Raw genomic sequence first — 13,031 nt, forward strand, 5'->3', positions numbered from 1 at the left:
TTAAAAAAATAATTGCCGTTTTATTATTTACACCGTGAGCTACCCTGAGTGTCGCAAGCATGTGGCTCCGTGGCAGAGCATCTGCTTGGAGTGTGCAGAAGGGCCCAAGTACAATCTCTGGCTTCTCCAGTTAATAGGACCGGATAGTGGGTGATGTCGAAAGATCTCTGCTTCAGACCCTGGAGAGCCACTGGCAGTAGACAATATAGATCTTTACTCTTTATCACCTATCAATGTGTGTCCTATGCTCAAATCTTGGTGTTGTGGTTAGGAGTGAGGACTTCTAATCTGGCGAGCTGAGTTTGGTTCCGTGCTCCCCCACATGCAACCACTGGGTGACCTTGGGCTCAACACAGCACTGAGAAAACTTCTGACCGAGCAGGAATCTCAGGGCTCTCTCAGCCTCACCCACCTCACAGGGTGTCTGTTGTGGGGAGAGGAAAGGGAAGGCGAATGGAAGCCACATAAAAGCGGCATATAAGAACCAACTCTTCTTCTTCATCATCATCATCTACTTGTTTATCTAATCTATCTGTCTGTCTGTTCATCCATCCATCCATCCATCCAGCCACTATCTACTATCTATAATCTATCAATGTCTGTCGTATGCTCACATTTCTCTCGCCTGCCTGCCTGCCTGCCTGCCCGCCCGCCCGTCCGTCCGTCCGTCCATCCATCCATCCATCCATCCATCCAGAATGGCCTATTATATAGCCCAGATCTCATCTGCGCTGTTGCAATACATAATAAATTTACTCGCAAGTGGTTGCATAAAATTCTACGGACGTGTTTTGAAGTCAGAGGAATTCAGCTTGTAAGCTTAAGTGTTTCCGGTGTTTCCGGTGGGTACCTTAAGCTTTTTCCCGATGAGTTATGGAGAAATATGGTAGGGAAACACACACACACAAACACACACTCCCTCTCAAGATGTCCCAATCTGTGCAGATTTTGCGAGGAAGTCTGCAACAGGAGCATCCGCAGCTCCCTCCGGCTCTCTGGCCTTCCTTGCAAAAGCACCGAGCATTTCACATTCCCAGAAAAACAATTAAAATTCTATTTATTCCATCATGTTGATCTTAAGCATGACGCAGGACTCCCAACTTTGCTCTGGAGACTAACTGCAATTCCAGATCTCCAGGCCCCGCCTGGGACTTGGCAACCTTGTTGAACCCTGGAACCCAAAGGGGAAAAGACTCATCTCTTTTCCTCTGTGGCCTTTGGTGTGATCGTCCGCAGTCTGCAATACAGCCCATTGTAAGAGCAGCCTCTGGTTTTGGACCCCTCATGTGCTTACCTGTGTGAACCCAGGCTATATAGTTCCCTTCCAAGTCTTTATGCCTATGATTTAGGGATGCCAGCCTCCAGGTGGGGCCTGGAGATTTCCTGGAATGATAACCGACATCCAGGTTATAGAGAACAACTCCCCTGGAGAAATCAGCTGCTTTGGTGGCATACCCCTCTGAGATATTTGCCCCTTCTCCAGATACCGCCCTGCTCCAAATCTCCAGGAATTTCACAGCCCAAAGTTGGCAGCTCTCCGCTGGCATGGAAAACAACAGGCTGGGCTATTCGCTGTAGCATGACCTACTTTTGCTGGATTGTGTCCAGTTTTGCCAGGGCTTTGTTTCCTTTTATCTCAGGGGCTGAAGTTTTTTTTTTTGCTTATGCTTCCTACCATTGTATGATGCAACTCAGGTATGCCCACACACCAGCTCCAGCATCCAGGTGCCCGGTGAATGCCACATGAATCTTGGGAGCAGAGATTCTCTCCTGCACCTCTGGGGAGCTTCTCCCCACCCACCCCCCACCCCAAGATGCAGCAAAATTTCATTTCCTGCTTCCCCAGTCTCCTGCCCATGTAGAGGCACAAATCCCATGGAATTGAGCACAATATGGGGCAAGGGGGGGGAACATAATCAATTCAATGCAAATGTTGTGTTATAAATTGTTACTTGATTGTTATGATGTATTGAAACTGTATGTCATTGATTAAATTATTATAATGTTCCATGTAAAAAAAATTCATAGTGTTCCATCTAAACCGCCCACAGCTGTAAAGAATGGGCGGTATAGAAATCCAAATAAATAAATAAGTAAACTGTTCTGCCTCCTTTCGGGTGTACCAGGCAAGGGTGTCTTTCCCCATCCCCATGATCTCTCCCTCAACTGGGGCTGCGCACCAACTTCAGCTCATGTGCCAAGTGCCACATGGATGTCGGCCACAGGGAATCCCCCCAGCACCTGTTGGAGGGAAAGTGTCAAAAGATGCAAACAAACAAACAAAAAACAGTTTGATTCCCTCAAATACCGCTTGGGAAGGTGATGTACAAATCCTATTATTATTGTTGTTGTTGTTGTTGTTATTGCTATTATTATCCTGCCCCCATGGAGGCACGGGACCTATGGAACTGAGCACAATATGGAGCAAGGGGGGGGAATCTGGATTCAATTCAATTTAAGACATTCTCCCCCTTCCTGGCGCGCTGGAAAAGGGTGCCTCCCCCCTCCCCGCCTCGTGGCCTCTCTCCCCAATCTTGCTTAATACTGACTTTAGCGCATGTGCAGGAGGCCACAAGAATCCAGGCCAAAGGGATTCTACCCAACAACTCCTGGATTAGCTTTTCAAAATGCAGCCCAGTTCGACTCCCCCCTTCCCCATCTCCCTGCCCCTCTCAAGGGGCCCGTCCACTGCAGCCCCAATTGAATGATTCAGAGCTGTGTAACACCAGAGTCACTTTAAGGATTTTTCGGGGCTTTAGAAGAGTGCAACTGGCCGTGTGACTTGTGCTGCAGGGTGCGCATCTAAAGGGGCCTTCACACTTATGCAACTTGTGGTCCCCACGCAAGCTCAGTGACCGATGCGCATGCTCCGTTACTAACAGAGCATGTGTATCACCCTTTTTTCATTTTTGCAGTCCACAAGCCGCATAGGTATTTAGACCTCCTAACAGCCACAATGTGAAGCTCCCCAAATGGTACAGCACCACGGGGACCTGGAACTGTGGGGCCCATAGCATGAGCGGCATGTGGTACACGGACAAACCAGTTCTGGTCCTAATTCACTGCAAATGGACCCCTCCGCAGAGCAAGGAAAAGCAACCCAGAGTCACTCCTCCCGGATCCGCTTTCGAGGATGCCCCAAATGTTGAGTCCTTCTTTCCTCAGTCCCCTGCCCCTGTCCTGTGTCTCTGCCAAGGGACCCCTCCACAGGTCAAGCAATCCGGAGTCACTCCGACGCCAGCCGTTCCTTCCACCTCCTCCTGGATCCCCGTTCGAAGATGCCCCAAACGTTGAGCCCCTCTTTCCCCAGCCCCCTGCCTCCGTCCTGTGCCACTGCAATACGACCCCCGTCCACAGGAAAAGTAATCCGGAGTCACTTCGAAGCAAGCCGTTCCTTCCACCTCCGCTTTTCAAGACTGCCCATCTTTTCGCTCCCCTCTTTTCCTTGCCACTGCAACAAGACCCCTCCGACCGCAGCTCCGGCAATCCGGAGTCACTCCGACGCCAGCCGTTCCTTCCACCGCCTCCCGGGTCCGCTTTTCAAGGCGGCCCATCTTCTCGCTCCCCTCTTTCCCGCGCCGCTGCAACAGTCCAGCGATCCGGAGTCACTCCGACGCCAGCCGCTTTTGCGCGCTGCCCCAAAAACTTTCGCTCCCCTCCTTGGCCAGTCTCCTCCGTCCGACGCCGCCGCGCAAAAGGGGGACAGCCCTCCGCCTCGCCGGCGCACCTGCCCGGGGCGGGGCGCTTCTCCCCCCCGCCCCCCCCAGCCTCGGAGGGGCCGATCCCTCCCCCCCTCCCTCCCTCGCCTGGGCCCCGATTAAAATAATACCGCGAGAGTTGCGTGCGGCGAGTCGCCGGCGCCCCCCCCCGTCCTCCTCCTCCTCCTCCTCTCCCCCCCCCCGGCGCCTGCGAAACTGTCAAAGGCGGCAGCAGAAGAAGCAGCAGCAGCAGCAGCGGAGAAGGGAGGAGGAGGAGGAGGAGAAGCGGCGGCGGCGGGCGGGGCTGTCCGCGCATGAGCCGGCGGTGGCTGCGCGGCTGCGGGGAGGTGCGCGCCCCGCGGGGCCCCGGGCAGGAGGAGGAGGAGGCGGGAGAGCGAGCGAGCCAGGTAAGGGGCCCCCCGCGCCGCCCAGCCCAGCCCTGCCCTGCCGGGCGCAGCACAGCGCAGCCTCCCGCCGGCCATCCCCGGCCCCCCGGCCCGGCCCGGCCTGGCCAACCTCGCGCGCCCGTCCGCCCGCTCGCTTTCCCCGCGGCCGCTTCTTGGCAACATTCTTTCCCTTTCCCTTTCCCTTTCTCCTTTCCCTTTCCGCTTTCCCTTTCCTGCCCTCTCTTCCCCCATCCCGCTTTCCTCCCTCGCCTGCCTTCTGCATAAAAAGTCGCCATTTTGCTTCGCTGCTTTTTTCCCCTCTCTCTCTCTTTTGGCCCGGGCAGGGAAGGCTCCCTTTCCCACCCCCGCGCCGGTTTGGCTTCCAAGCGGAGCCCCCCACCCCCCCCCCCTCCGCCGCCCCTCCTCTCTCCCTATATCCCCCCTCCCGCCCCCCGCGCCTGCTTTTAGGCGATTTTCCACTGGAGTCTCGTGTTTTTTTGTTTTTTTTCTTCTTCTCGGAAGGGGAAAAACAAACCCGACAACATGTTGGCTGGCGCGCGTGAGTTCGTGCCCGCCCGGCTCCTCCGGGTGTCTTTCCGCCACGCTCTGCCCCTGCAAGGAGAGAGATCTGGGGGGGCAATCTATGGGCATGCTCCACCCTTTGCATTTTTGGAAATATAGATATATATAGAGAGAGATGTTGGAGAGGAGGAAGGGGAAGAAGGGGAGGGAAGGAGGAAGAATAGTTCAGGTGGGAAAAATAAAAAATAACCCCAAATGCGTGGACGGAAGAAGGTGAAAAGGAGGATTCGAGGCTGGACGGGGGGCGGTTTGGGAAGGAGAGCTGGGCTCTCCCCCACCGGGACCCTCCACCCCTGCGGTGACAGCTGGTGGGAAACCCCCTCTCCGTGCAGAGTTGGGGGCTGCCCTGCAGTGGACCAGGTGGGGTACAGGTGTGGTGCTCCTGAGCAGGATGCCTGGAGGTTGGCCGAGGGAGGGGTGGGCTTTGGCTCACCCGGAAAGGTCGGATTCTGTGACGGGCAGGCGACCCGAGGGCAGTGGAGGCCAACTTTGGTGTGGGGCAAAAAGAGGCCTGGCCCGGGAATCGAGAGGAAGCACAAAGAGATGTGAGAGGTCGACCCGGCAGATCAGGGCTGGGCAGTGAGCAGGGGGTGAGGGGGAAAGGCACGATGGGGACCCTTTGGGCAAAAAGACTCCGAACTGGCCCATTTGGACCACCACCAATTTCTGAAGTGATGTGTGTCCCACGAAGGGAACCCCGGTGACTGGTTGCGCCACAGGGTGGATGTGGCAATGCGCTGGTCGGATCACATGGTGCCTGGATCGGTCTTGGCCTAGGCAGTGATTTGGGCTTCTTAGTAAGGCCTCAGCCTCTCTGCTCTGTTGTTGGCCGTCCAGAGGAACTGGCTGGCCCCTGTGTGAGACGGGAGGCTGGACTAGATGGACCCCTGGTCTGACCCAGCAGGGCTCTCCTGATGGTCTTATGAAGGCCTTGGCCTTTCTGCCCTGTTGTTGGCCCTCCAGAGGAACTGGTTGGCCCCTGTGTGAGACGGGAGGCTGGACTAGATGGACCCCTGGTCTGACCCAGCAGGGCTCTCCTGATGGTCTTATGAAGGCCTCAGCCTCTCTGCCCTGTTGCTGGCCCTCCAGAGGAACTGGCTGGCCCCTGTGTGAGACGGGAGGCTGGACTAGATGGACCCCTGGTCTGACCCAGCAGGGCTCTCCTGATGTCCTTAGGAAGGCCTCAGCCTCTCTGCCCTGTTGCTGGCCCTCCAGAGGAACTGGCTGGCCCTGTGTGAGACAGGAGGCTGGGCTAGATGGACCCCTGGTCTGATCCAGCAGGGCTCTTCTGAGGTTCTTAGGAAGGCCTCAGCCTCTCTGCCCTGTTGCTGGCCCTCCAGAGGAACTGGCTGGCCCCTGTGTGAGACAGGAGGCTGGACTAGATGGACCCCTGGTCTGACCCAGCAGGGCTCTCCTGATGTCCTTAGGAAGGCCTCAGCCTCTCTGCCCTGTTGTTGGTCCCCCAGAGGAACTGGCTGGCCCCTGTGTGAGAGAGGAGGCTGGACTGGATGGACCACTGGTCTGACCCAGCAGGGCTCTCCTGATGTCCTTAGGAAGGCCTCGGCCTCTCTGCCCTGTTGCTGGCCCTCCAGAGGGACTGGCTGGCCCCTGTGTGAGACGGGAGGCTGGACTGGAGGGACCCCTGGTCTGACCCAGCAGGGCTCTCCTGATGTCCTTAGGAAGGCCTCGGCCTCTCTGCCCTGTTGCTGGCCCTCCAGAGGAACTGGCTGGCCCCTGTGTGAGACGGGAGGCTGGACTGGAGGGACCCCTGGTCTGACCCAGCAGGGCTCTCCTGATGTTCTTAGGAAGGCCTCGGCCTCTCTGCCCTGTTGCTGGCCCTCCAGAGGAACTGGCTGGCCCCTGTGTGAGACAGGAGGCTGGACTGGATGGACCCCTGGTCTGACCCAGCAGGGCTCTCCTGATGTCCTTAGGAAGGCCTCGGCCTCTCTGCCCTGTTGCTGGCCCTCCAGAGGGACTGGCTGGCCCCTGTGTGAGACGGGAGGCTGGACTAGATGGACCCCTGGTCTGACCCAGCAGGGCTCTCCTGATGTCCTTAGGAAGGCCTCGGCCTCTCTGCCCTGTTGCTGGCCCTCCAGAGGAACTGGCTGGCCCCTGTGTGAGACGGGAGGCTGGACTGGAGGGACCCCTGGTCTGACCCAGCAGGGCTCTTCTTAATTTCCTCCTCTTTCTTATCTCCGTGAAAGGTGGACCTAGTAGCTGTGATAGTTCGCGTAAGTTTCTCCTGGGCCGTTGGCAGCTCATGGACTGAAGCGGGCATTGGGTTGTGTGACTGTTCAAAGCGTGTCCCAGCATTGGCTTGTAAATCCCTGATTTGCCTTCCTTTTTCTTTGTAAGCTTCTTATGGTAGGGATCTTGGTGTTTTCCTTCTGCCGTCAAGCCATAGCCAACATACAGTGACCCCCACGGCAGTGGCTCTCCACCTTCCTAATGCCGTGACCCTTTAATACGGTTCCTCGTGTTGTGGTGACCCCCAACCATAAAATCATGCAAGGGCTCTTTCAATGGCGTGACCAATGGTGTGAAGATCCATGGTTCAGGACTGTATCTAAATTGGTATTTTCCCAGGGTTTCTCAGTTCAGTTCTGCCTCTTGTCCCACGATGCCGATCTCGCTCTTTTCCGCTGCTCCAGACAGATGAACACTCGATCTCAATCTACCCCGCAAGGCTGTTGTGTGGATGGCGCTCTCCTGGCCTAGCTGCTTGCCCTGCCGCGACCCTTGTGAAAGGGTCGTTTGACCCTACGGGGTTTCAAAGAAAGAGGCAAACAGAGGTGGTTGGCTGTCACCTCCTTCTTCCCAGTGACCTTGGCCTTCCTTGGTTGTCTCCCATCCAAATATTGACCCCCTGCTTAGCTTCTGAAATCCGACGGGATCAGATTAGATTGGACCATCCACGCCGGGGAACAAAAGCACAAGGCCTGTGTTCAGACCCTTGTCTTCCTCGGTGGGCCATCCAGGCCTGAGTTGATGGTACCCCATACATCGATACTTGTGAGGTTACAGTGGGATAAAGGGGGCTGAAATCTTGGTGCAGACAGGGCGGAAGAAAGAAGGAGGGAACCCCTACAAGGGTCCTTCTCCCCCTCTGTGTCAAGTTGGGAGGTTTTGCTACGGTGAGCATTACGCTGACAAGCAGTATTTACACCCGGCTGCTTAGGGGTCGTTCCCTGACGTACACCAGGCACTTTAGACCAGGGGCGGTCAACCTGTGGTTCTCCAGATGTCTGTGGACTACAATTCCCATGAGCCCCTGCCAGCTTTTGCTGGCAGGGGCTCATGGGAATTGTAGTCCACAGACATCTGGAGGACCACAGGTTGACTGCCTCTGCTTTAGACAACTCTCGTAGCATCTTTGATTTGTGAAGCGCTGCCGTCATTTCCCAGGCCTAAAAGGGAGGCTTCAGGATGGGGAGTTGACCAGGGCCTCCTTGGGAGCCAGTGGCAAAAGCCGCCTGGATCGTTGTGATTTCCTGACCCAAAACGAGTGAGGGGGACCGGGATCCCCACCCCGGTGCGGCTGGACATTTGTTGCAGCGGTTCATGGTGGGCGGGCAGCCTTCCGACCCCTCCCCCCTCGTCTCCCGTCAGAAATGATCAATGGCATCGAACATCCTCAGCAATTACCGTGGTTTGCGCCAGCTCTGCCTGCGCGTTAGCAGCATGGTGCCGAAGGTGGCAGCTTGCTAATCTTCTGGAAACGCAGCCTCCGAAGCCGTGCGCAGGGCCGCTGCCGGAACCGAATTAGACCAGTTTTCCAGCTTATCCTTTTAAAACTGCCGTGCAGGAAAGCTGTTTGTTAAAAAACGCAGCACAGATTCTTCGTTCTGTTTTTTTTTTTTCCTCCTTCCTTAAAAATGTCTCCTGAAGGAAACGCAGGTTGCTTTGATTTAATCGGTTCCTTTGTATCACGTCCACACGGCTGTTGAGGGGCGAGGCTGGGAACAGGCAGTTCTGGGTTCGAATTCCTGTCCACCCGCGAAGCTCACAGGATAAGGTTGGGCCGTTGGCAGCTCCTGGCCACCCCTCCCTCGCAGGGTTGTCGTGAGGGTTCTGTGGGGGAGAGGAGAATTATATAGGCTCTCTGGAGCTTTTTGGAGGTGTAGGGTCATGCCACATCCCACAATATCGCCCTAAGGAAGTTGCAAACAGAAAGGGGGAGGTTTGTACACATCTGATGGGATATGGGAGGGGAAAACGTAATACTTCAGTTTACAAGAAAATGAACAGAAGAGAAGCCATTTGAGATCAGCCCAATGGCTCATCCAGTCACACACTTGGTGCCCCACAGTGGCCAGGGGCCACCAGGAGGTCCACCAGCAGGACCAGAACTCCAGAAGCCCTCCCACTGTGGCCCCCCAAGCACCAAAAAAACAGAGCACCACTGCCCCAGACAGAGTGTCCCATCCATACCTTGTGGCTAATAGACTTGGATGGACCTGTGTTCCCTATGAGAAAATAAGATCATAGGTAGATCAGGCCAGTGACTCATCCAGTCTAAGTCTCTGTGTCCCATAGTGGCCAAAGCACAGGGGCTATCCGGAGGTCCACCATCAGGGCCAGAACTCCAGAAGCCCTCCCACTCTTGCCCCGCCTCCCCCCCGCCAGCACCAAGAAGACAGAGCACCCCTGCCAAAGATAGAGTGTTCCATCTAGACCTTGTGGCTCCCTCTCTTCTGAGTGTTTATCCAGTGCCCTCTTGAAGCTGTCAATGTTTATGTCTTGTGGGTCTGTCCTGAGAAAGCTGTTCTGACCGAGCAGGAATATCAGGGCTCTCTTCTTCTCTTCTTCTTCTTCAGTAATCTCAGGGCTCTCTCAGCCTCACCCACCTCACAGGGTGTCTGTTGAGGGGCGAGAAAAGGGAAGGTGATTGTAAGCCGCTTTGAGACTCCTTCGGGGAGAGAAAAGCGGCATATAAGAACCAACTCTTCTTCTTCTTCAGTAATCTCAGGGCTCTCTCAGCCTCATCCACCTCACAGGGTGTTTGTTGTGGGGAGAGGAAAGGGAAGGCGATTGGAAGCCGCTTCGGGTAGAGAAAAGCAGATTCAACTCTTCTTCTTCTTCTTCTTCTTCTTCTTCTTCTTCTTCTTCTTCTTCTTCTTCTTCTTCTTCTAATATTAATACAGTGGCCAAAGTGGCAATTTGATGGTTGAGCAATGGTTCATGCAACCCCCCTTTATTCTTCCACTTCACCCCTCTTCCCACGAAGCCAACTCCTCCAAAGCATGAGATAAAGCCAGGGAGAATATATATTTGTAACAGTGAATGTCCAAAATGGGATGCATGTTACGATTGACCTGCATAGGCTGTAAATGCAGAGGAAGAGTTCAGAATGTCCTAAAACTCATCCTTGTGTGCTGATGGTCCCATTCCTAGGGCTAGCTGGATTCTCCAGTGTGTCCATGATGATGATGAACACACTAGAGAATCGTGCCAATTCAGTTAATATATTAATTCAGTTCAGATATATAGAATCCTAGTGTGGGAACCCCTTCCACTGCTGAACTAGACTCACAGAATCCTAGAGTGGGAAGGGGCCATGCAGGCCATCTAGTCCACCCTCTGGTCAGTGCAGGATCAGCCTTAGGCATCCAAGAGAAGGATCTGTCCAGCCGCTGCTTGAAGGCGGCCAGTGAGGGGGAGCTCCCCACCTCCTGAGGCAGCCCCTTCCACTGCTGAACTAGGCACCTAAAATCCTAGAGTGGGAAGGGGCCACAAAGGCCATCTAGTCCAACCCCCTGCTTAGTGCAGGATCCTGTACCCCACCTTCTTCCCTAATGTGACCCAAAGCTGCTGACATAATTCTCCTCTCTCCCTTTTTATACACATGACAGCCTTGCGAGGTAGGTTAGGCTAAGAGTATGACTGGCCTAAGGTCACCCAGCAAATCTCGGCACAAATGAGGAGTTTCCCAAATACCAGTCCAACACTCTTAACCACTACCCCATACTGGCAGAATGTGTGTGTATATATTTTGGAATATTCAGGAGATTAAAAAATATATATGCTATTACTACTGTGTGAATGTTGTTATTCCACAACTTGTGGACATTTTACTATAATAGTAAGTACTGGCTGCATTTTTGTAAGTTTTTAGTTGCTGTAGACCAGGCTTTCTCCACCAGGGTTACACGAAGCCCTGGGGTTTCTTGACGGCCCTGAAAGGGTTTTCCAGATGGGTGGGAGTTAATTACTGGACTAGATGTGTTTAGTGTGGTCCAGCAGGGCTCTTCTCATGACATGATTAGAAAACTGAGCTCTTCAGGAGGTCATCTCTGTGCAAGTCTTAGGGTTTCACTGTAGAATATGGTTTGACAAACTTGCTTGGATAAATTAAGGACAGTGGTCTACACTAGCGATCCCCAACCTGTGGGCCGCGGACCACATGTGGTCCTTCGACTAATTGGAGGTGAGCCCCGAAGGACTCCTCCCCCCCCCCGGCCTTTTACAACACACTTCATTGTTGTGGCATGTCTGTATCTTATTTTGAAGGGATGTTTAAACATTACCATAGCGATCAGAGAGCGTCAGGGCAGTGGTTGACAGTAGAGGAGTAAACTACCCCCCCCCTCCACCGGGCCTTAGTAAAAGGCGTTGAGTGGTCCCCGGTGAGTGGTCCCCGGCATTGAGTGGTCACTGGTGATAAAAAGGTTGGGGACCACTGGTCTACACTGCTGTGTTTAGCCTACTGTAAGCAGGATCCTGTTTATATCATTCTTGTACCACTTGACTTGTCATGTGGATACTCTCTCTAGGCTGCAGTCTTTCTGAGGGCCCCAGGCTTCTCATCACCCAATGCGTTGGCCACTGAACGGCCCTTTTTGTTGACTGTGTTGACTCACTCTGCGTAATCCGTCTTGAATCCCAGTGAGAAAGGCGGTCTATAAGTAACGTAGAGAAACAATCGGGAGGGGCGGGGTATAAATTCAGTAAAAAAATAAATGAATATTTACACATGGAGGTGGGAATCCCGTGGTAGAATTCTGAATCAGTTTAAAGGCTTAGATACGTCTTTCTCAACCACGGTTTCATGAAACCCTGGGGTTTTCTGATGGCCGCGGAAGGGTGTCTCGAATAGATAATTAATTCCTTAAATATTTTTAAAGTGTGTTAAACATTCATCAGGTGACTTGGCCATATATGGCCATGTCGGCTCACCCTCCCCTCCCAAAACGTCCCGTGATGGGCCTGGAAGGGGTGGGAAGGGGAGGGGTCTTGGATGGGCATGTCCACAGCTCTGCTTCCTATTCGGCACGGTTGTGCCACTTCTGGGGTTTCTCGAAGCCTGAAGGGTGTTTCTGGGGTTTCTCTGCAGTAAAAGAAAAAAGTGAGAAAGGCTGGCTTAGACAAACATTGAGGAATCTGGGGCCTGCCAGCGGGAGCCCTCCTGTGAAATATGTTCTTTAAAAGGTAAAGGTAAAGGTATCCCCTGTGCAAGCACCGAGTCATGTCTGACCCTTGGGGTGACGCCCTCCAGCGTTTTCATGGCAGACTCAATACGGGGTGGTTTGCCTTCCCCAGTCATGACCGTTTACCCCCCAGCAAGTTGGGTACTCATTTTACCGACCTCGGAAGGATGGAAGGCTGAGTCAACCTTGAGCCGGCTGCTGGGATTGAACTCCTAGCCTTATGGGCAAAGCTTTCAGACGGCTGCCTTACCACTCTGCGCCACATGCATCAAAGACTTTCGAAGACAAGGTTTCACGGAAGTCAAATTGGGCAGTGTAAAGATTTTCATGTCGAACAGCCCAGAGCATCAGTCTGTGATCGTTCCCTGATGCTCTGCAGACCCAAGGACACAATTAGGGTTCAAACGCCCACAGGTATCGTCCACAGTTAACTTTCTGCAGTAGGTTTTGGTGCCAGTGCCCCAATTCCCCCAGAGTTATAGGGTTAACTTGATACCGAAATATGCTACATGGCCTACGGTGACTGCCCGTGACAGTTCCTGTCCAAACAATACCCTCCTTTTTGTTTACTACGAACATGTGGGCTTCTCTTTTGCAACTTTGGTTTGTGCCTACTTCTCCCTTGGCAAACACTGTGGTACGTGTGCTGAGACCACACAGGGTGTAGGGTTCTTTCTGCGGGATTAGGTGCAGGGTGTTGGAAACTTTGCTTGTAGGAAACCAAGGCATTCATCCTTACCTAAGCAGATTTGAGGTTTGGTATTTTAGTTTTGGTTGTAAACCAAAAAGGGTTTTATAAACCAGGGGTAGTCAACCTGTGGTCCTCCAGATGTTCATGGACTACAATTCCCACGAGCCCCTGCCAGCAAATGCTGGCAGGGGCTCGTGGGAATTGTAGTCCATGAACATCTGGAGGGCCACAGGTTGACTACCCCTGT

General features: G+C 53.8%; 1 protein-coding gene across 3 annotated transcripts in view; it reads left to right on the forward strand.

Annotated features, from left to right (window-relative positions):
• The first annotated feature begins 3,891 nt into the window (after nucleotides 1–3,891).
• ZNF512B (zinc finger protein 512B) overlaps nucleotides 3,892–13,031 on the forward strand; it is a 52,716-nt gene continuing 43,576 nt past the window's right edge. For 2 of the 3 annotated variants that reach the window (XM_077335896.1, XM_077335897.1), the window contains exon 1: nucleotides 3,892–4,105. The gene's annotated coding sequence lies outside the window, so the exon portion shown is untranslated. The remainder of the gene's footprint in view (nucleotides 4,106–13,031) is intronic. The other variant, XM_077335895.1, reaches the window with a different exon arrangement.

This window comes from Paroedura picta, chromosome 4 (genome assembly GCF_049243985.1).
Source record: "Paroedura picta isolate Pp20150507F chromosome 4, Ppicta_v3.0, whole genome shotgun sequence".
NCBI classification, from domain to species: domain Eukaryota; kingdom Metazoa; phylum Chordata; class Lepidosauria; order Squamata; family Gekkonidae; genus Paroedura; species Paroedura picta.